At 45.2% G+C, this 20,328-nt stretch overlaps 1 long non-coding RNA gene and 1 other non-coding gene across 2 annotated transcripts in view; one reads left to right on the forward strand and one right to left on the reverse strand.

Annotated features, from left to right (window-relative positions):
• Positions 1-20,328, forward strand: part of LOC145296242 (uncharacterized) — a 44,937-nt gene that overhangs the window by 16,479 nt on the left and 8,130 nt on the right. The window lies entirely within an intron of this gene.
• On the reverse strand, positions 6,134-6,330 carry LOC145296405 (U2 spliceosomal RNA). Its single transcript, XR_013869995.1, has one exon. It is a non-coding gene; the product is annotated as a U2 spliceosomal RNA (small nuclear RNA).

Below are 20,328 nucleotides of genomic sequence, written 5' to 3' on the forward strand. Positions count from 1 at the left end.
CCAGTCGCCAAGTCAGGGAGAATTCCGAGTTATTCAGAATCTCCCTTCCCGGCGCCCAACGCCATTGAGAACGGACAACCTCCATCGACCATCCCATCCGCCTACAAAGTGGATCCTTCGCGGTCCCCTCCACTAAATCCCGATACAGTTTCTTCCTTGGCTGATCGAGGACATTGGTCCCCGGCAAAGCTCTAAGAGCGGTTCGGCATTCGGAGAAGAACTTGGACTCCCCCTTCGGTCTACGACGACCTTCTACCGAAGGGTTGGGTTTGAGGTTGGGAAACGAGTTCTCAACCACAGGGACCCAAGGAGCGTCTCCTTCAAGCGAACGACCCAGGAAAGCCAATCTCTCGGCGTTTCTATGACACAAGAGACTGGGCTGACCCAGGCCTCCCTCGCTCGGATTTTGAACACAGACCTCTCTGCAGACATAATGCTTACCCTCGTTCCACAAAAGTGAATCGAGGCGCCCTTGTAAGCGGGTTAGTCGTTCTGCAGGGAGAGGAAGTACAGACAAACGGTAAAGGATGAGCGGAAAGACGTATGTAGCACACGCCTCCGCCCGACCCTTCAAGGACAATTTCCTTCCAATCCAAGTCTTTACTGACGATTTGACCTTAGACTGTACTTCCGACCAATTCTTTTCCAGCTGAAGTCCCGGTCCAAACCAGACACCGAGAATGCGGACCGGTCCATCGGTCCAGCTGAAAATACCTGGAAGCGAGTTTACCCCGGTCCAGGCCCCCAACCGCAGGCCAACAGACTTGCTACGGTTGAAGATGGCCCCTGTTACTTCTTCGTATCGAGCGAGCGCCTCGACCACCGCTTGAACGTCCGTGAGGCAAGACACGAACACGGTGACGTCATCGGCGAACGCGGAAACCCTGGCTCGTGTGCCTCCAGGGAGAGCTATTCCGCGCAGGACTGGTGTAGCCGCCTCGTCCCTTAACTTGCGAAGGAGGGGTTCCAACGCCAGGACATACAACAGAGGCGACAGCGGACAACCCTGTCGCACCGACCGAGAGACAGCGAATGACTCCGACAGCTTACCGTTGATCTGCACCGCTACCGTCGGCCTGTCATACAGAACAAAGATCCACTTGCGGAAGTCCGGATTAAATCCGGCGGCCTCTAGCACAGATCCTAGGAACCGGTGGTCGACCCTATCGAATGCCTTGGACTGATCCAAACTGATCAGCGCGGCTTCGGCGTCGTCTTCTGTCCCCTCTATGATCGAGCGTATCAAGTGCAAATTGTCTTGAATCGATCTCCCCTTCACAGCATAAGTCTGGTCCGGTTTGATCAAGTCAGTGATGACAACCTGCAAGCGATTCGCAAGAATCTTTGCCAAAATCTTTAACTCTGTGTTTAGCAGAGTCAAGGGCCTAAAATCATCAAAGTTTTCCCTCCCACCATGCCGTTGACCTTTCCTCAGCAATGTGATCACACCTTTGGTCACCTGTCCAGGGATGGAACCCTGGGCAAACCAATGGTTGAACATATCCTTCAGAATAGGGACCAACATGGGCGACAGCCTCAAGTAAAACTCGTAGGGTAGTCCATCAAGCCCCGGGGATTTGTTATAGCCGACCTGCTTCAACGCAGTAATGACCTCATGTTCAGTAATAAGACCATCACAGCAAGCCGCCCGAGCCGCCGTGAGGCGGGGCGAGTCAGCCAAATAGCTGCCAAACTCATCAACCCTGAGTCCGGGTAGTTGGGTGAAGCGCACCGATAGATGCTCCCGAAACCCCTCGCAGATCTCCCGAGTCGATACTAAGGGGTGTCCTTCCAGGTTATGTACTTTACGAATGTACCCATCCGAACCGCGCCTTAAAGCAGCCTTACGCTCAACAGCGTCAACATTCACAGCCTCGTTAGAAACTTTCTTTAACCTAGCCCTAACTACTTGACCTTCATACCGCTCGCTAGCCAAGCGGTTGAGATCTTGTTTAGCTAGTGCTAACTCTAGGGGGTCTCCCCCCTCCACCGCCCGGGTCAGCTTATCCTCTAAACGCTTCTTTGCCTTAGCCTTATCTATCGCGAGGCGTTGGCTATACTGGACAGAGAAGCGCCTAATTTTGGCCTTGAGACTAACCCACCACTTACTCCCTGTAACCGCCCCCACTAAAGCCCGCTGAATTAGCTCAGTGACCTTCAACCGGTAGTCCTCCAGCTCCAACAAGGTGCTGTTGAACTTCCAGTATCCGGCCAGTTTAGGCCTAGCACTTAAGCTCAAACGGGCCATAACAAGTTTATGGTCCGAGTGTCCTAGCAAGTGGAACGTGGGGCAAGATAGGAAGTCTACATCGCCTCTTCTAACTAACATCCGATCCAAGTAAGTGCTTGGATGGGAAGGCACTACAGGATGCCACGTCCACATCTCCCGCCCCGGATGATCCAGACGAAATCTGTCGACGAGATCGCACGAGGCCATCAGGTCAGACAGACTGCTGTCACACCACGCCGACCCGCTAGTCCCCCCGACCTTATCTATTTTGGGATCAAGGATTGCATTCCAATCCCCCATTAAAACTAACCGTTCCGGATCCACTAAGAAGCCCTCCAACCGTCGAAAAAAGGTTGCCCTCTCTACAGCAGCATTGGGAGCATAAACAGCAACAATCCGAAAAACACTACAATTAACAGCAACATCAACAACAAGCGCCCGCCCGTCCTCGCCTGCGTGAACAACATTCACCGACGCTGACAGGGTGCGACTCACTAGCAAGGAGATTCCACGACTATAGGTATTGCCATATGCTGAGTAGACATCGTAATCGTTTACCAGCACCTGACAATCCGCGTCACAAACAAAGTGGGTCTCCTGGATAGCGGCAATATCTACCTTGAGGGACACCAAGTCTCTCACAACGCGCGAGGCCTTGCTTCGACACCTGATGCCCCTCACATTCAATGTAGCCAAGTTCAAAGACATGATCACTTACCTCAAGCACTGTCACAGACGGGTCTGAAATCCTGGGCAGTGAGGACATGGCAGGCCTGGCCAAGGCTGCCGGTAAGTAAATCCGATGAAGGTGATCCATCCTTGGCCACGCCCCCCACGTCCAGGGGGAAGGTTAGTTTGAGTGCCCTGTATAGCGATGGGTGTACATACATGGGGATTCTACCCTCACATTTAAAGAAAATGTTGGTCAGTGAAGGATGGTCCCTATCCACCAGCTGCTGGCCTGGGATCGCATTCTTCGCTGCCTTAATCATTGCCCACATTCCTCCAGTCCTACCGTCCTTGTTGACCCTAACGAAAGTGGTCAACAAGGGAGCGTCCTTGAATTTAGTGGGGTCTGTTACTAGGTCTCCACCGACTTTTTCAAAGTTTTTGAGTTTATTGTACCGGACCTTCTGTTGTCCTTTAAGGTCCGGAGCCGGTTGGAGAGGGTCTGTTTCACAAATCCTGCTTCCTGGCAGGAAGGGGAGCTTTTTGGTCCGTTCAGTGCGGACTTTGGGAGTGGGGGAGGGGACCTCCTTTGGTTGATGGGGAGGCTGAGCGCTTGGGGAGGGGGTAGCCTGCTCGTTTTCTTCTTTTTGGCTCCTGTCACGGGATGAGGGGCGGGAAGAGTTTCTTGGGGCCTTTATAGGAGAGGGGGAAGGTTGTTCGGGTTGCTGGGGTGTTGGGATCACAGGGGGCTCATCCTGTATTGTTGTTGCGAGGGAGTCCTTCTCAGTCTCAGTGGGGGTAGGAGGGTTTGCGCGTGTCTTGCGGCTTTTCCTCCTCCTGGCCCTCCTGATCTCTGTTGCGCTCAGGGCCATAGAGACTGTTGTTGTCTCTTCCTCTGCCTCTGACGCGGCCTCCTCCTCAGATTCTGGTAGTTTCCTCTTGTTTGAGGAGGAGGGTGTCTGTGTGTCCATTTTCTCCGTCTCGCTCTTTGGTTGTTCTTGGTCTTGGGTGACTGTCTGCAAGGATGGCTGTTTGTTGATCTTGCCTTTCTTTACGACCGTCACCCAGCCTGTCGGTGCCTCTGGAGGATTTGCGGCCGGCGCGGGAGCAGCGGCTTGATTTGTTGTCACGCTTGTTCCCGCCGCTTTTGTGGGCTTCTTCCCTCCATTCCTCTTTGGACAGTCCTTCGCCATATGCCCTTGTTGTGTGCACAGCCAGCAATGAGGCCTCCTCCCTTCCACTATAAGGGAGAGTGTCCACTCTCCGAACTTGAGTGTGGCTGGGATGGCGTAGAATCCAGCCTTGTCCAGGACCATCTGTACTTTGTAGTCCCCGGTCATGATGTTTCTTAATCCGCGGACCGGGGTGACTTCCTCTACGTCTCCATACTGGCTTAGGATAGCCCCCAGTTGTTTGGCCTCCATATAGCAGGGGACGTTTAGAGCAGAAACATTTGCTCTCCTCTTGTTCATATAGATGGGTTGGAGCTTTATGTTCCTGCTCTGATGGCAGGTCCTGGACAGCCTGACTGCGTCTTCGGAGGTGGGGAGCAGAACATCCCACTGTGCGTAACTCCTTCTACAGATGTAGTTGGCGGGAATGTTCTGCTCCAGCAACACGTTCATCATGGTGTCCTTGTTGACGCCCGTCAGACCCCTTGTCTTGGTGTCTGAAGTTATCAGCGAGAGCACTCTTTTCTCCAGAACTTCCACTTGACCCGGGAGGGGTTGGATGTTGTTCCCCTAGGTATACTCCTTGTAAGTGGAGTCGAAGAGTGCTCTGTAGTCTTCGGGCGTCAACTTCCCTTGCTGCTCTTTGGGGCCCCATGCCGGTCCTCCATCCTGGTGGGTGTCAGCTGGACTCGGGTTGGGGGGCGTAGCTGGTGTTGTGGGGCTCTCTCCTGTTATGGGCATTTTTGGCTTCGGAACTGGGCCGTTACCAGGCAAAGTAGGCCATTGTGTCTTTGGCGTTGTTTCGTCCTGGCTTGGTTTGCTCTCCGGGCCGCTCCCCTTTCTTATTTTCTTCCTTTGCTGGGTGGCTGTCCCCTTAGGGGATGGAGGTGTCTCCCCTTCTGGTGCCGTGTTCCCAGCTGGAGCCTTGGTGGGTACTGTCAAGGGTGTCTCTCCTTCCAGCTTGCTTTTGTTACCACTGGCCGGAGAGTCACCCCTTTTCCGTATTTGGTCCTCTTGGGGAGTGTTGGGGGGCCAATCACTGTCTTCCCCGCCGAATAGTGAGCAGATGGAGGCTATTACATCTTCATCCAGCGCCTCGGTTTGGTCCGCGGTGCTGTTTTCCTCCTTTTCTGTTGGGGAGTCGCCCTTAGGGGGAGCGGGGGATGGGTTCCCCGGTCTTCCTCCCTTGGTTCTGCCGTCCTGGGGTGCAGCTGGTTGGCTGGGTTCTGCACTTTCCCCAGCTATTGACTTAACGGCAGCTTTTTCCGCTGGGTTGCCCTCGTGGGGAGCGGTTGCAGGTGCTTTTCGGGGGGTCGCCGCGGGCTGCGGCCCTACCCTCCCGCTTTCTTCCAAGGTCGCCGCGCGCCGGGGCCCTACCTTGTTTCCTGGCGCCGTCTCGCCGGGAGATGCATCAGCTCCCTCACATAGGGAGTCGTTTGCAGTTGAGATGCTGCGCATTTGGGGTGACGTACCCCTCCTGCCTGGCATCGTGGTGGTTGCACTGGCCGCTGGCGCGGACCAAAGTGTAGTGGGGGAAAAGAAAACCCAGGGGAATGGAGGGGGAGGAGGGGGAGGAGCGGACTTTGAAGAAATTAGAGTTTTTGACTTCCCCTCACGGGGATGTCGGGTTAGCAGCTCAGATCCCCCCGCGAGGGGGGAGAGCAGAGAAGAAAGACGCAGTGGGTGCTAGCGGGTCAGAGTGCCGCGTCGCAATTAAGAGAGAGAGGGGATAGGCATCCCTGCCCACAGAGGGGAGCAGAAACGAAGCACCCGCCCTACCCCACGTCACCCTACCCACTAACTTACCCCAACGGAAGCGAGAAAGAGAACCCTGTCTGCTCGATCCACTGGGAGAGCAGCGAAGATAGACAAAGTTTGGGCCTGGCAGGTCAGAGTGCTGCTCAGGCAATTAAGTGTGGAGGAATTAGACCATCCCCTGTCTCTAGAGGGAAGAGACCGGAACGAAGAAAAAACGCATGCAAAAAAACAACAACAAAAGCAGGTCTCAACTACCAGCTAGTGGTGCTGGTCCCGAGATTCCAGTCTCCCAAAAAAGGGGATCGGTTTCCGGGTCCAAGCTCCCACAAATGTGGAGTCGGTCCTTTAGGTCCTGACTCCCCAAAGGAGGGGGTCGGTCCTTGCTAACGAAAGTTAGTATGAAAACACCTTAACCTAGCCCGAAAGCCCGGTGGCGGAAAGTTTAGTAACTGAGAGAACAGATACTACACTTTGATCTTGGCCAAAAGGCCAAGAAACGCCGTGTTTATTTGCTCCCCCACCGGGGGGTTATTTATTTGCTCTCCCACCGAGCAAATTAGGCACAAGGCCGATTTTTAATGTGAGGAGTGAAAGGGAAATGGGGACCAGCTCCCTGGGGAGTAGGGGAGCTGGATAGTGACAATTGGTATGAAGGGTTGGTATTTATTTGCTCCCCAACCGAGCAAATTAGGCACAAGGCCAATTTTTAATGTGAGGAGTGAAAGGGAAATGGGGACCAGCTCTCCGGGGAGTAGGAGAACTGGATAGTGACAATTGGTATGAAGGGTTGCCCCTACATTGACCAAGGTCTTATATGTGGGGCTGCCCCCACATATGGTATTTGCTTGCAGTATCTGCCGGAACAGATACTACACTTTGAGATATTAAATCTTTTATTCATGTTAAAAATACAGTCAAAATCAACAATGAACAAAAAACTTAGGCACATGGCCAACTCAAAAGGGGGGATTGTGGGGATCGTTGGTCATCCTTGTCACTCTAGAACAAAACAAAGTCAAAAGTTTCTCCTAGCTAGTATCTTCTTTCACCATAATACCGCATTCACCCTTTCATATTGGGGGACGTTCTACTAAACTCCCAGTTTTTAAAACATTTTTTATTGACGTGTAAAAACAAAAAAGATAACAAAATGGTACAATAATTCATTTGTGTCGAGGGCGGGGTAAGAAAAAACAAAAGGTGATTAGTAGGACCCTCCCAACCCCGTCTAGTTGATAGACTGCCTGTTCCACTAGGTTTGTAAATGGAACCTCGCTTCTGCGGGTCAGTCTCTAGGTGGGGATGCCCTCTAGATGGGGGTGAATGGAGAAAAGAAAATTTTGTGGGTAAGGGATGGAGGTTAGTTTGTATTTCTTTCTCTCCAAGATGGGTAAAATTTAGAGGAAGGGGTGAAAACAAAAATTGCAGGTAAGAGGGGATGGGGATCTTGGAGGCTTCCTAATCGGGGAGGGATGGAACACACGCTCAGCTAGCTTTTACTTTACAGAACTGCGCGTTCCACACCAAGGCGGGGAACACTTTGATCTTTGCCAAAAGCCCAAGAAAAACTTAAAAATCTAAGAACAGCATCTATTAACAACAGACCCTTGATCTTAACCAAAAAGGCGAAGCACAAAAATGTTACGGACAGACCGACCGACCGACCGACCGACCGACCGAGGCAGTGACTTATAGAGTCGCTTTCATGCGACTAAAAAGAATCGAAATCGGTAATTGTTTCGACATCCGGAATTGTATCAGTATCGGAATAAATGTTGTAATTGTCCCATCTCTCTCTCTCTCTCTCACTCACTCTCTCTCTCTCTTTATATATATATATATATATATATATATATATATATATATATATATATATATATATATATATATATATGAAGTGGTGCCAAAAAAAAATAGTCCGCACTTGTCACTTTTTCAAACACCGAAAATTGAATCTAAATGGAATGTACCTGTTTAAACAATCTATACTCTATTCAATTCCTCTTTTCTCTATAATTTTACTTGTTCGTATTTGAATTTTAATTGACGTATCCTAGTGTTCACGTCAATTTAAAAAATTAACTTCAAATCGAGAAGGCAAAAAGAAACTCTGCGCAATTAAAAATTGTTATTTAAATGTAATTTTAGAACATCAATGTAACACAGATATAACCAGAACACAATGAACTAGTTAATATTTAGTAATGTAGCCCTTCTGCAATTTGACAGCATGCAATTTTTTTGGCATTCTTTTAATTAGTCTGCAGCAATACTTCAGTGAAAGGGCATCCCACTTCTCTTTAATTTTTTTCCAAAGTTCATCCAGACGTGAAATTTTATCATTACGTAGCTATACTACAAAACGGCTACTTATCAGACACCAAAATACAGTTCTTATATATATATATATATATATATATATATATATATATATATATATATATATATATATATATATATATATATATAATTTTAAGGGATAAAGCAGTGGACTCACTTCATTTCTCGTGAAATAAATTAATAAAATGAGGAGAAACAAAGTGAGTCCACTATTTGACCCCTTAAAAAAAGATGATGAATATACTAGCCTGGGTGATCGCCGTTGACTGGGTGTTGGGAGTTGCGTGTTGAGCAAAAATAATTAAAAAAAAAGTGGTAGTTTACAGGCAGGCTCGAATCCGTACCGCGAAGGAGGAAAGAAACGTGACCCCCCCAAACGTGATGTCTTTGCCATTGCGTCCATCGCCAAACCGGAAGTAGCGAAGGTTTTAATTAAGGCTAGTTAATCGAAAAGAGGGATGCTTTTCGAGAATGTGCCCAGATTAGGGTGAAAGAATTAATATTTTTTGCCAATTTTTCGATATATTGTTCGTCCAAATGTTCGATCTTCAAAACGATACTAATCTTGTAAAATCCACCGCCTCTGTCGAAAGTTTTAGGCAGACATAATACATACATGCATACATACATACATTAAAACAGACAGGTGAGATTTATATTATAGACTAGCCTGGTGTCCGGCGTTCCCCGGGCGTTTCGAGATATGTGTTGAGCAAATAAAGTTGGTAGTAGGCAGGAAAACTCGAACCAAGACGCGAAGGCAGTAAAGAAAGTGAAAGAAAATCTGACGTCTTACCGCTACTCCATGACGCGACCGGAAGTTCTGAACGTTAAAATTAGGCAAAGTCAATCCAACCGATACGATGACTTGCAAAAATAGCTCGCCAAAAATTGAAAACTCCTAAATTGGGGATGAAGAAATTAATGTTTTTGGCCAATCTTTCGATATTTGTCGTTCGAGACGTTGAGCTTCAAAATGATACGAATCTCGTGAAAATCCGTCGCCTCTGTTAACAGTTTTAGACATACATACATACATACACTTAAACAGACAGGTACGATTTATATTATAGATTGACTTTAAAACGTACCGGCCAGGAAGGCCAGGCGGATGCCGGTATTTAGTTCTTGGCCCCGGTTTTGGCATATCAGAACCACATTTGGGGTCCTAAGACACTTAGGCACAAGAACATCATTAAAGGGGGGAAGTGGGTGTCGGGGGTCGTCCACTTAGTTTATTCTTTACGCTAGTATCATTCACAAAAAAAAAACACATTCACTCTATGGACCTACACTATTTAAAATAAATTAATCCCCAGTGTTTTTCAAATGATTTTAATTGATACAAATATATAAATAAGTGTGGATTTTTCCCACACTTACAAAAGTACAATACCAAACATCATACATGAAAATAATACAATTGTGTCAAAGACAAAATCAAAATACAATATTTACAATGATGTGATGATAGGACATGGGACAGAACGTAACAGCCCTAAAAACACACGAAAAATAAAGAAACATAAATAAACTAAACAAAATGCTAGAGATACTATGTTAGTAAAAATAATGAACACCTCCAACCTAAGTAATAAACTAGAAACGGTTGCTGTTTTCCGACAAAAAAATGCCGAAAGCAAGAGATTCATGTCCTCAGTATGGGAGTGAGTGATTGTAAGGGACAAAAGAAACCTCGAAGAGTGGGAACAAAAGGGACAGTCAATGACCTCAAAGATAACATTCCATCGGGAAGGAGCATCAGGGTATCAAAATAAAATTATACTGGAGAGGGTATCTTTGGAGGTATGCTAACACCTAAAATAAAAACGAAGGCATGGAACTAATTCTCTTCTTCTAGCTAAAGGACTAATCCTCCCTTGGATGGACTCATTTCAGGTCAGTGCGTGTCATGCCTAGGTAGGGAACACTTATTCTAACCCATTCCATGTGAATGCACCTAAACTAGCGGTGTATATCCACCTACAACTAAAAACAGGGCGAGGTAACCTCCTCCTATCACATTTAATTTTGATTTTAACGTTGCTTAAAATACAAAATTAGATGGTGATGAGAAGGCGGCTCTCTCCCTTCCCTATCCCCAAACGAGTCTAACCACGGCTAAAATCCCTAGGAACACTATTCGTTCCTCCCTGGGCAATAGAGGATCCACGTTGTAGACGACAGTAGCTAAATCCATGCACGTCACCCGCTCAGGGACAATGCGAACCATCACGTCACTGACATACGTCCAGAACTCACGAAGCTTGGAACAGTTGAAAAAAGCATGATTTACAATTTCTATCTCATCCTCCTCGCATCGTGGACATAAAGGGTTGATGCCTATTCAAATCCTGAATCGCATGCCATTAAGGGAAAGTCCCCTTCGGAGCCAAATCCGGACTGACGCTCCTACCTTTGCTTGTACCTCTGACCAGTTCTTTTCTAGCTGGAGGCCCAGTCCGGACTATACACCAAGTATACGAACCGGACCTTCGGTCCAACCAAAGCTGCCTGGCAAGGTTACGGCTCCCTGCCAAGCGGCCAACGGATTTGCTGAGATTGACCATGGCCCCTGTAACTTTTTCGTACTGTTTAGTGCCTTAATCACCGCTATTCGGCATACGCGGTAATCCTGGCTCGCATTCCACAGGGAGAGCAATATCGCACAGGGCCAGTCCAGCCGCCCCGTCCTCAATTTGCGCAAGAAAGGCTCGAATGCGAGGACGTAGAGTAAAAACGACAGCAGACACCCCTGACGAACCGACCGAGAAACAGCAAACGGGCCGACCGCATCCCTTTAACCTGCACCACTCCGGTCGGCCAAGCATAGAGAATGGAGATCCATTTGATGAGGTCTGGACCAAAACCGGCGGCCTCTACAACAGACCTCAAGAAACGATTGTCGACCCTATCGAACATCTTGGATCTTGGACTGATCCAAATTGATCAGCGGGTCTTCAATGTCGTCTTCTAAGTGTTCTACGATCGTGCGGATCAAATGCAAGTTGTTTTGAATCGTAGTTCTGATCTTGTACGACCAGGTCAGCGATAACAACTTGCAAACGATTTGCAAGAACTCAGGCCAGGATTTTCAAATCCGTATTTAACAATGTAATGGGCCTAAAAGTATCCCCCCAACATGTGTGTCCTTCTTCTTCAGAAGTTTTAACGCCCCTTTGGTAACCTGACCCGGGATAGATAGCTTGTCAAACCAGTGGTTAATCACACCCATTAGAATCGGAACAAATATGTGCAACAACATCAAGTACAGCTCGTAAGGCAGACCATCGAGCCCCGGTGATTTGTTGTAGCTGATCTGCTTCAGAGCAGCAACTACTTCCCACTCCGTAACCCGACCATCACAGATAGTCGCCGAATAGCTGCCAAACAAATTGGCCGCGGAGTCTGGACAAGTGGCTAAAGCCTTTCGCGAGATGCACTCAAAACCGCTCGCAAATCTCCCCAGTCGACACTATGGTGTGTCCTTCTGGACTCTGAATCTGGCGAATGTAATTTTTGCGACCGGATGAAGAATTACGCTCTCTTGTGTCGACATTCACGGCTTCGTTATACACTCTTCCTAACCTATATCTAACTACTTGACCTTCATACCGCTCGTTAGCCGAACGTTTCGCGTTCTCCTTAGCTTAATCTATCTCTAGGGAAATCACCCCAGCCTATTCTCTCTTTTTCTGCGTTAGCCCTAGATAAGGAGAGGCGCTACCTGTATTTGACAGAAAAGCCCCTAATGACGTACTTGGCGCTAACTCACTACTTACTCCCGATTACCAATAATCCCTTTTAAAAATATTCTTCTAACTTCTCCCGAAGTCGGATATCTCGAATAACGAGGTGTACAACTTCCAGTACCCAGCTAGCTTAGGATTTCTATCTAAATTCATCCTGGCCATCGGCAATTTGTGGGCCGAATGGCCTAACCAGTAAAATGTGGGACAAAAAATATTGCCTCTTTTTACGAACCGATCCAGGTATGGTATATACTTGGACCGGAAGGCCTGCTAAAGAGCCACGTCCACATCTCCCACCCAGGGTGATCGACACGGAACCTGTCAAGATCGCACCGAGTCATCAAGTCAGACAGGCTTGTCTCACACCCATCCAACCATCTATCACCACCCACCTTATCTATCCGGGTATCAAAAATTGCATTCCAGTCCCTCAGTAAAACTAACCGCTCCGAGTTACCGAGAAACACCTCCAACCACAGGAAAAAGGAAACCCACTCCCGAACGCAATTGGGCGCATAAAACGCGACGAACTGGAATCCTCTATTTTTCACGGTAACATCGGCCACGACCAGTCTATCATCAGCGTCCGTGTGTACAACGTTTAATTCTGCTAACAGAGAGAATCCCCTACTAGTAAGGTCACCGAATGCTGAGAAGACATCAAAATGCCCAGACAGCAGACGATGATCAGCCACCGAATTGTAGTGAGTCTCTTGTACCGCGACCACATCTAGGTTCAGGGCAATGAGGCCCCTAAGGTTGGGAGCTGATTTGCTTCGGCACCTCATACCCCTGGCATTCAAACTTCCCAAGCTCAAAGATATGGCCATTGCAACTAGTCAGTGTCAACCACCGGCATGAAGTTTTTTTTTTACACGGTGGTCACCACTTATCAAGGCCCGGAAGCCACTCAGGGATAAGTACAGTAGTTAGTGTGGAGATTTGATGAAGTGTTTATTAAGGGGGCGGTTCATTAGAAATTTGTTAATGTTGGACTTGAAGACATCCAAGTTGTAGTCAGGTAGGAAGCAGGCAGACAGAACAGAGTTCCACAGGCATTCAGTGCTAAGAAAGAAGCCTTGTTCATGGTATCCACGTTTTGATTTAGGCACAGATAAAGAGTGGGGGAAAATTTTCACAGTGGATTCAGCTAGACGGGTGTTTTTCGTGAAAGATTGGCGAGGGGGGACCAGAGATTGGAGTTCAGAAGAGCACCTGCCATGGAAATAACGATAAAACAAGGATAGGCTCGCAACGTCTCTTCTGTGGGAGAGAGGTTGCAGGGTAGAGAAAAGGGCATCCTCCACTAAGCCACGAAGTCTATTTTGTACTCTGTCAAGGCAGGATAGGCTGTTTTTAGCAACTCCTGTCCAGATATGGCAACAGTATTCCATCCTTGGACGTACTTGGCTTTTATATAGATAGAGAATTGCATCAGTAGTGAGATATCTTCTGGAGCGGTAGAAGGATCCCACCATCTTTCCAGCGACCTTGGCAAAAGACTTGATGTACGTGTTCCATTTCAGATAAGGAGTAAAGCTCAAACCAAGAAGCTTGTCAAAACACGGGGCCTCTCCCAGACGAGAGCCATCCACCTCAATTGATGCCAAATGGGGATCAGAGCGTTGATGATGTAAGGATAGGAGTTTGGTTTTTAGATGCATTAAAGGTAACCGGCCACGTCTTCCCCCACTGAACCACGCGCTCGAGATCAGAGGAGAGAGGATCAGAGAGAACTTGGTCATTTACAGCCTTTGATGTGTTGCCGTAGATGTTCATATCATCAGTAAGATGTCAACGAATGATTTAAGTATGTGTTTAGGGAGGTCATTGATGTAGATCAGGAAGAGAGTTGGGGCCAGGATGGACCCTTGAGGGACCAGCATTAATACTGTAGGCCTCTGATTTTTGTCCATCTACCACTACTCTTATGAGCCTATCAGAGAGAAATGATTTAATGATTGAGAAAACATTTCCAGTTATACCGTAGCTGGAAATCTTGTGAAGTAGACTCTTATGCTATACCTTGTCGAAGGCCTTTGATATATCAAGAGCAATTGCCCTAGAAAGGAAGCCTTTGTCAAGAGATTCACTAATCCTGTGGGATATAACCGTCAGCACATCTGTGGTAGATCTTGCAGAACGGAAACCATATTGTGTGTCATTAAGAAGGTTGTTCCTGCTGAGGTGGTTGACTATTTCTGTATTTAATATGGATTCCAGCAACTTACTCATAACACACAGGAGACTTATTGGTCTGTACTGAGAGGGAGATGGCATCACCTGAATTCTTAAATACAGGGCAAACTGATGAGGTTTTCCAGGGAGCCGGAAAGCACTTCTTAAGGCAGCGCTTAAACAGTTTCGTAAGTATGGAAGCAAGTTCTGGTTGTAGCTTTTTTAATACTATAATTGGGATGCCGTCAGGGCCAGTTGCTTTACTGGAATCAAGGTTCTTGATTAGTTTGGCGACCTCATGCACGGATATTTGTATATTACCTAGCCTGTTCTGTGTTATAGGAGGAAATATGGGGAGTTGATGGCCTTTGTCGCATAGGGTAGAATTAGCTGCAAAGTTCTTTGCAAATAGTTTGGCCTTGTCTGATGCTGACGAGATAACCTGTGGTCGATTGATAATGGTTGGGATAGAACGCACACTTCTGTTTAGGATCCTATTTGTTATTTGCCAAAACTGGTGGGAACCAAGCCGCTGATAAGCTACCTTGGATTCAACAGACTGGGCATATAGCTCTCTTGCATTTTTTATTACTCTTTTACAGTGTTGCTGGCAGTCCTGAAAGCAGATTTAGTCTCAGTGCATCTATTACGTTGGTAGTTATGGAAAAAGTGATTTCTGTGCGCGATAGCAGTAGTACATTCTGGGGAGAATCGTGGCTGGCTGTTAGGTTTTTGTTGGAATTTTTTAGATGGTAGCTCTCCTGCTGTCTACTGAAGATAGGACGCCACAGTACTAGCCGAGATTTCTCGTCAACAATTCGGACGTAAACCGTCTGTCTCGAGCCAGTCCACCGACGTCCAACAGAAAGGTGAGTTTCAGGGCTTTATAAAATAAGGGGCGGACGTAAACAGAGACCCTTCCCCTCACAACGTCCTGCCAGCTGGTTGAGGGATTCATGCTCCCCCTCCACTAATTTTAGGCCCGGTACTGCCACCTTATCCTCATTCAGAACACTTTGGTGTGCCCTACTCTGGTTTGTCTCACAAACGTTGTTAATAAGGGGGCGTCTGGAAAATTTAAGGGATTTTCGACCTCCACCCCCTGGATCTTGGTAAGAGATTTAAACGGATGCAGTGGCCCACGCCGATTAGGTGTAATCATCACAGCCGCATGATGAGGATCTACCTCACAAATCTGGTCCCCTGGAAAGAAGTGGAGTTTTCTTATTTTCACTCTCCTGACGAGTGAGGCCGACACAGCTCTCCTGCTATCCTAGGGCACCAGCGTTTCTCTGGACAGAGAGCGTGTGTTGGCTGTAGGGGATTAAAGAAGAAAGACGATTTCAGTTCAACAGCGGGTTGGGGGATTTTGGGGGACTGAACCGAAGAGATGGTCATCTCTGTCTGCTCTTGAGGTGGGGAAGGGGTCCCAGCCTCCTTAGATTTTTTAGTCTTGTTTTTATCTTTTGGTGTCTTCTTCGAAGATGTTGGTGTCAGGCTTTCTGTCACTATTTCTGCCGTGCCCGTGCATTCGTCGTCCATTCTCTCGGCTGACTCGGCTCGCCCTCTTCTGATTCAGATGACGATGTTAGGGAAACCAGATTCTTTCTCTTCAGGGCGTTCTTTTGCAGCTTGCATTTTTTATTACTCTTTTACAGTCGTTGCTGGCAGTCCTGAAAGCAGCTTTAGTCTCAGTGGATCTACTACGTTGGTAGTTATGGAAAAAGTGATTTCTGTGCGCGATAGCAGTAGTACAGTACTCTGTCACCTTTTGATCTACAGACATGAAACTTAATATATAGAGTATTCGAACTCATGCGAAACTTTATATTTGTTTTAGCCGGGAAAATCGGTACAAAAGTGTAAAAATTAAAAAAAATTAGAATTTGCCAGGTGAAGGTCGAACGACGGCATTACGAATATGCATGCTTAACATAGTAGCTATTGATTATGTTTTAATTTTTGCCGATTTATATATATATATATATATATATATATATATATATATATATTTATATATATATATATTTCAGAAATATTTCTGCTGTGCCCGTGCACTCGTCGTCCATTCTCTCGGCTGATTCGGCTCGCCCTCTTCCGATTCAGATGACGATGTTAGGGAAACCAGATTCTTTCTCTTCAGGGCGTTCTTTTGCAGCTCATTTGTGGAAGTGTTTCCAAGTACTGGAAGACCCCGTCGGAACCTGCACCCTTGTTTCTATAGGGGCTGCACCTTTTTGGCGGGGGTCTTTTTTTTCACCATCTGATTCCACCTCTCCGTAGGTGGTTGTGCTGCTGCTGTTGTTGATGTTGATGGTGGTGGTGTCTCAGTTGCTGTGCCTCCTCCTGTCTTCTTAGCAGGTCCGGTTGGTGTAACAGATTTCTCATCTGGAGCAGCAGGAGTTTTTGGTGGGGTTTTCGTCGGGTACTCTTTGGCCATATGCCCCTGCTGCTGGTAATGCAACAAAGCAGTTTCCATCGTTCGACGATGACGCTCATCGTCCAGGTGTCGCACCTGAGCAATGCCGGAATTTTGTGGAAGCCATCTCGGTCCAGTCTCATCTTACTTTTTATAATCCCCTACCATAAGGTTACGGGGACTACGGGCCGGGATAACGGCTTCGACCTCCCCATACTGGCTCATAACAGCACCGATCTGTTTAGAGTCGATGTAGCAGGGGACGCCGAAGATGGAGATATTTGTCCTTCTACGGCTCAGGTAATCTGGCTTGAAGTCAACGCCTTCCTTTTTGTGTGATGGTGACTAGCGATACTATTCTTCTCGCTAGTCGTTCCACCTTTAAATACCTACAAACACTAGTGTTTTATCCATTCGGGTATCACCAGTGCAGCGTGTCACGATTAACATCGGTCGATATATATATATTATATTTAATTATTATAGTAAAAATAATTATGACAGCCCCTTTAAGAAATCCTTTTATTATCGTTGATCACTTTCATTGAATTAAAGTCGGTCAATTTAGCTCCTATGCATAGATCATTGTATAACGATTAGATCACTGTCTGGCTGACGTAAATGAGCATTTAAAAACATAAAAAATGTTTAAATTCAACGTTATTCCACACGGTTAATGGTAGCCGAATTGGTTAGGTCTTCGCCAATCGAGCCAGAAATGTCTCGTGTTGCAGGGTTTAAATCGTTCGACTGGTATTAATCGTGACACCCTGCACTGAAGATTCCCGAAAGGATGAAACACTAGTGTCTGTAGGTATTTAATTATATATATATATATATATATATATATATATATATATATATATATATATATATATATAAAAGAAAAATAGTTAATAAACACCCCATAATTTTATTATACCATATTTCTTCAAACTGAAACATAATTATCAAAGTATACTTACGCAGATAGATATAAAAGTCTTTATTAAAGTTTGTGCCTATTTCCATTCTATGGAGGCCAGGCGCGAATGCAGACCTCACAATTTTAATGAACCGCCGTTCTGCCAGATTAAATATACTTATTCCTGTGTCTCGATACATCTTCTATCATGATATGTAATCAGTTTTTTAAAGTAGTCAACCATATAGGAGCCTATTCGTGACCACACACACACACACACACACACACACACACACACACACACACACACACACACACACACACACACACATATTCAGCTTTATATTATATATATACTTTTAATTTGTTAACCGTTGTGAATACAAAGAACAAAATTTCAATAATTTATTGAAAAACCCTTTATTATTTATTTTAGTTTATCCCATAATATATATCATCGTCGATGGCAGACCTCGGATACAAGTATACATTTTGCATCGTGTAGTACACACATCAGATGTCACCATTCGCTGCGGCAAACATGTGCTTGGCATGCAGTTTCAGGAAGTGCATCTTGCAGCAGGTTGCCGTTACACCATTACGTGGAGGACCGTCTTGTCGCCGACCCGCCAGGCTAGTTTATTCGAGAGTGCATCTCCCCCACTAAATTAAATGCGCCCTCAGATACCAACCTGTAAATGTCTACGATTTTAGTATATATATATATATATATATATATATATATATATATATATATATATATATATATATATATGATCTAGCATGCTTTGAATCGAGCTGTCACGTCTACCATTTGAAAAGGGATTTTTTCCCGAAATTATTAATGGATATTGTCGCAGACATAACGAGTAAGACATTTGTACCTAATACAACTGAATATATATATATATATATATATATATATATATATATATATATATAGACATATATGTATGCACTTATTGATTTGTAAATTGCCACTTGTTTCGTCCCCTTTTACCAACAACGACTATATTTCATTCCTCGCATTGTGATAGCCTTCTAAATCTCTACTATATGCCTATCCCACACAATACTTCAAACAAACTACATATCAATCCTATATATATATATATATATATATATATATATATATATATCAACATATCTATACATATATATACATATATATATATACATATATATATAGATACATAGATATATAAAAAGAAATCACAAATATAGATATATATATATATATAAATCAGATATATATATATATATAAATCACAAATATATATATATATATACATATATATATGTGTGTGTGTGTGTGTATGTGTATGTGAATAAAATGGTAAATATCTTTTGTTGAAAGGAAGTAGAATGATAAATGCATAAACATCAATGTTAACATAGTTCAGCATTATAAGCAAATAATGATGGCAGGATCAATTAGAACAGGAAACTCTGTAACACAATTCGTTACGGAGATATTGATCGGGAAAACAAAAAGGGCAATGACATAAAAATCGATTCATGAGAATGTTAGAGAGAGAGAGAGAGAGAGAGAAGAGAGGAGAGAAAGGGGGAGAGAAATAGAGGACAGGAAAGGAAGACCGATGAAAGAAGAGAGAAAAAACGTAAAGAAATCACACAAATCAATGTTTACTAAAAGACTATCAGAAATAATGTACGAGTATTCAGTGAAGGGGATGATAAAGAAAGTAAAGAATTGTGGGGGTAATAAATTTAATCGATATTTTTTTGCAATTCGAGGAGGGAGTGTGCGGATGGCGATAAGCAAAGAAATGAATGAAGAAACCTAAGCAGTAAAGAAAAAATATACAGCAGAGAACACAAAAATTTTCATCACTTACTGATTTTATGAGTTTTGTTTTGTTGACTCCACTCTAGACAAGGCATGAAGCTACTTGATGTAAGAAGTTAAAAAACATAAAAACTGAAAATCAGCCAACAATAACGATTGACAGATTTTAATCTAGAAAACAGCAGTTCTTCTCCCTTTGTTAGAAACATAACACATGGAATACGAGGACTAAAGGGCAAAAAAGGGAAGTGAGAGTTACGAGATTTTTTTTTCACACAGTGATCACCACTTATCAAGGCCCGGAATCCACTCAGGGATAAGGGTTATTGCAAGTACATTACGTTAGTGTGGAGATTTGATGAAGTGTTTACTTAAGGGGGCGGTTCATTAGGAATTTGTTAACATTTGACTGGAAGACATCCAAGTTGTAGTCCGGAGGGAAGCAGGCAGACGGAACAGAGTTCCACAGGCGTGCAGTTCTAAGAAAGAAGCTTTGTTCATGGAATCCGCGTTTTGATTTAGGCACAGATATAGAGTGGGGGAAATTTTTCACAGTGGATTCAGCTAGACGGGTGTTTTTTGTGAAAGTTTGGCGAGGGGGGACCAGGGATTGGAGTTCAGACGACCACCTGCCATGGAAATAACGATAAAACAAGGACAGGCTCGCAACGTCTCTTCTGTGGGAGAGAGGCTGCAGGGTAGAGTAAAGGGCATCCTCCACTAAGCCTCAAAGTCTATTTTGTACTCTGTCAAGGCAGGATAGGCTGTTTTTAGCAACTCCTGCCCAGATATGGCAACAGTACTCCATCCTTGGACGTACTTGGCTTTTATATAGATAGATAATTGCATCAGTAGTGAGATATCTTCTGGAGGGTAGAAGGAACCCACCATCTTTCCAGCGACCTTGGCAACAGACTTGATGTACGTGTTCCATTTCAGATCAGATTGCTGAAATTAAACCCAAATGTGAAACAAGTAAAATTTTTGGGGCCTTGAAAGTGTTACACAGCATATTAAAAGATGATATTTAGTAATCAATCGTAAATGGAAGAGAATATTGTGGGGAAAAAACCCACCTATACACACAAGAAAATGA

Source organism: Euprymna scolopes, chromosome 16 (assembly GCF_053919585.1).
Source record: "Euprymna scolopes isolate OS-2025 chromosome 16, ASM5391958v1, whole genome shotgun sequence".
NCBI classification, from domain to species: domain Eukaryota; kingdom Metazoa; phylum Mollusca; class Cephalopoda; order Sepiida; family Sepiolidae; genus Euprymna; species Euprymna scolopes.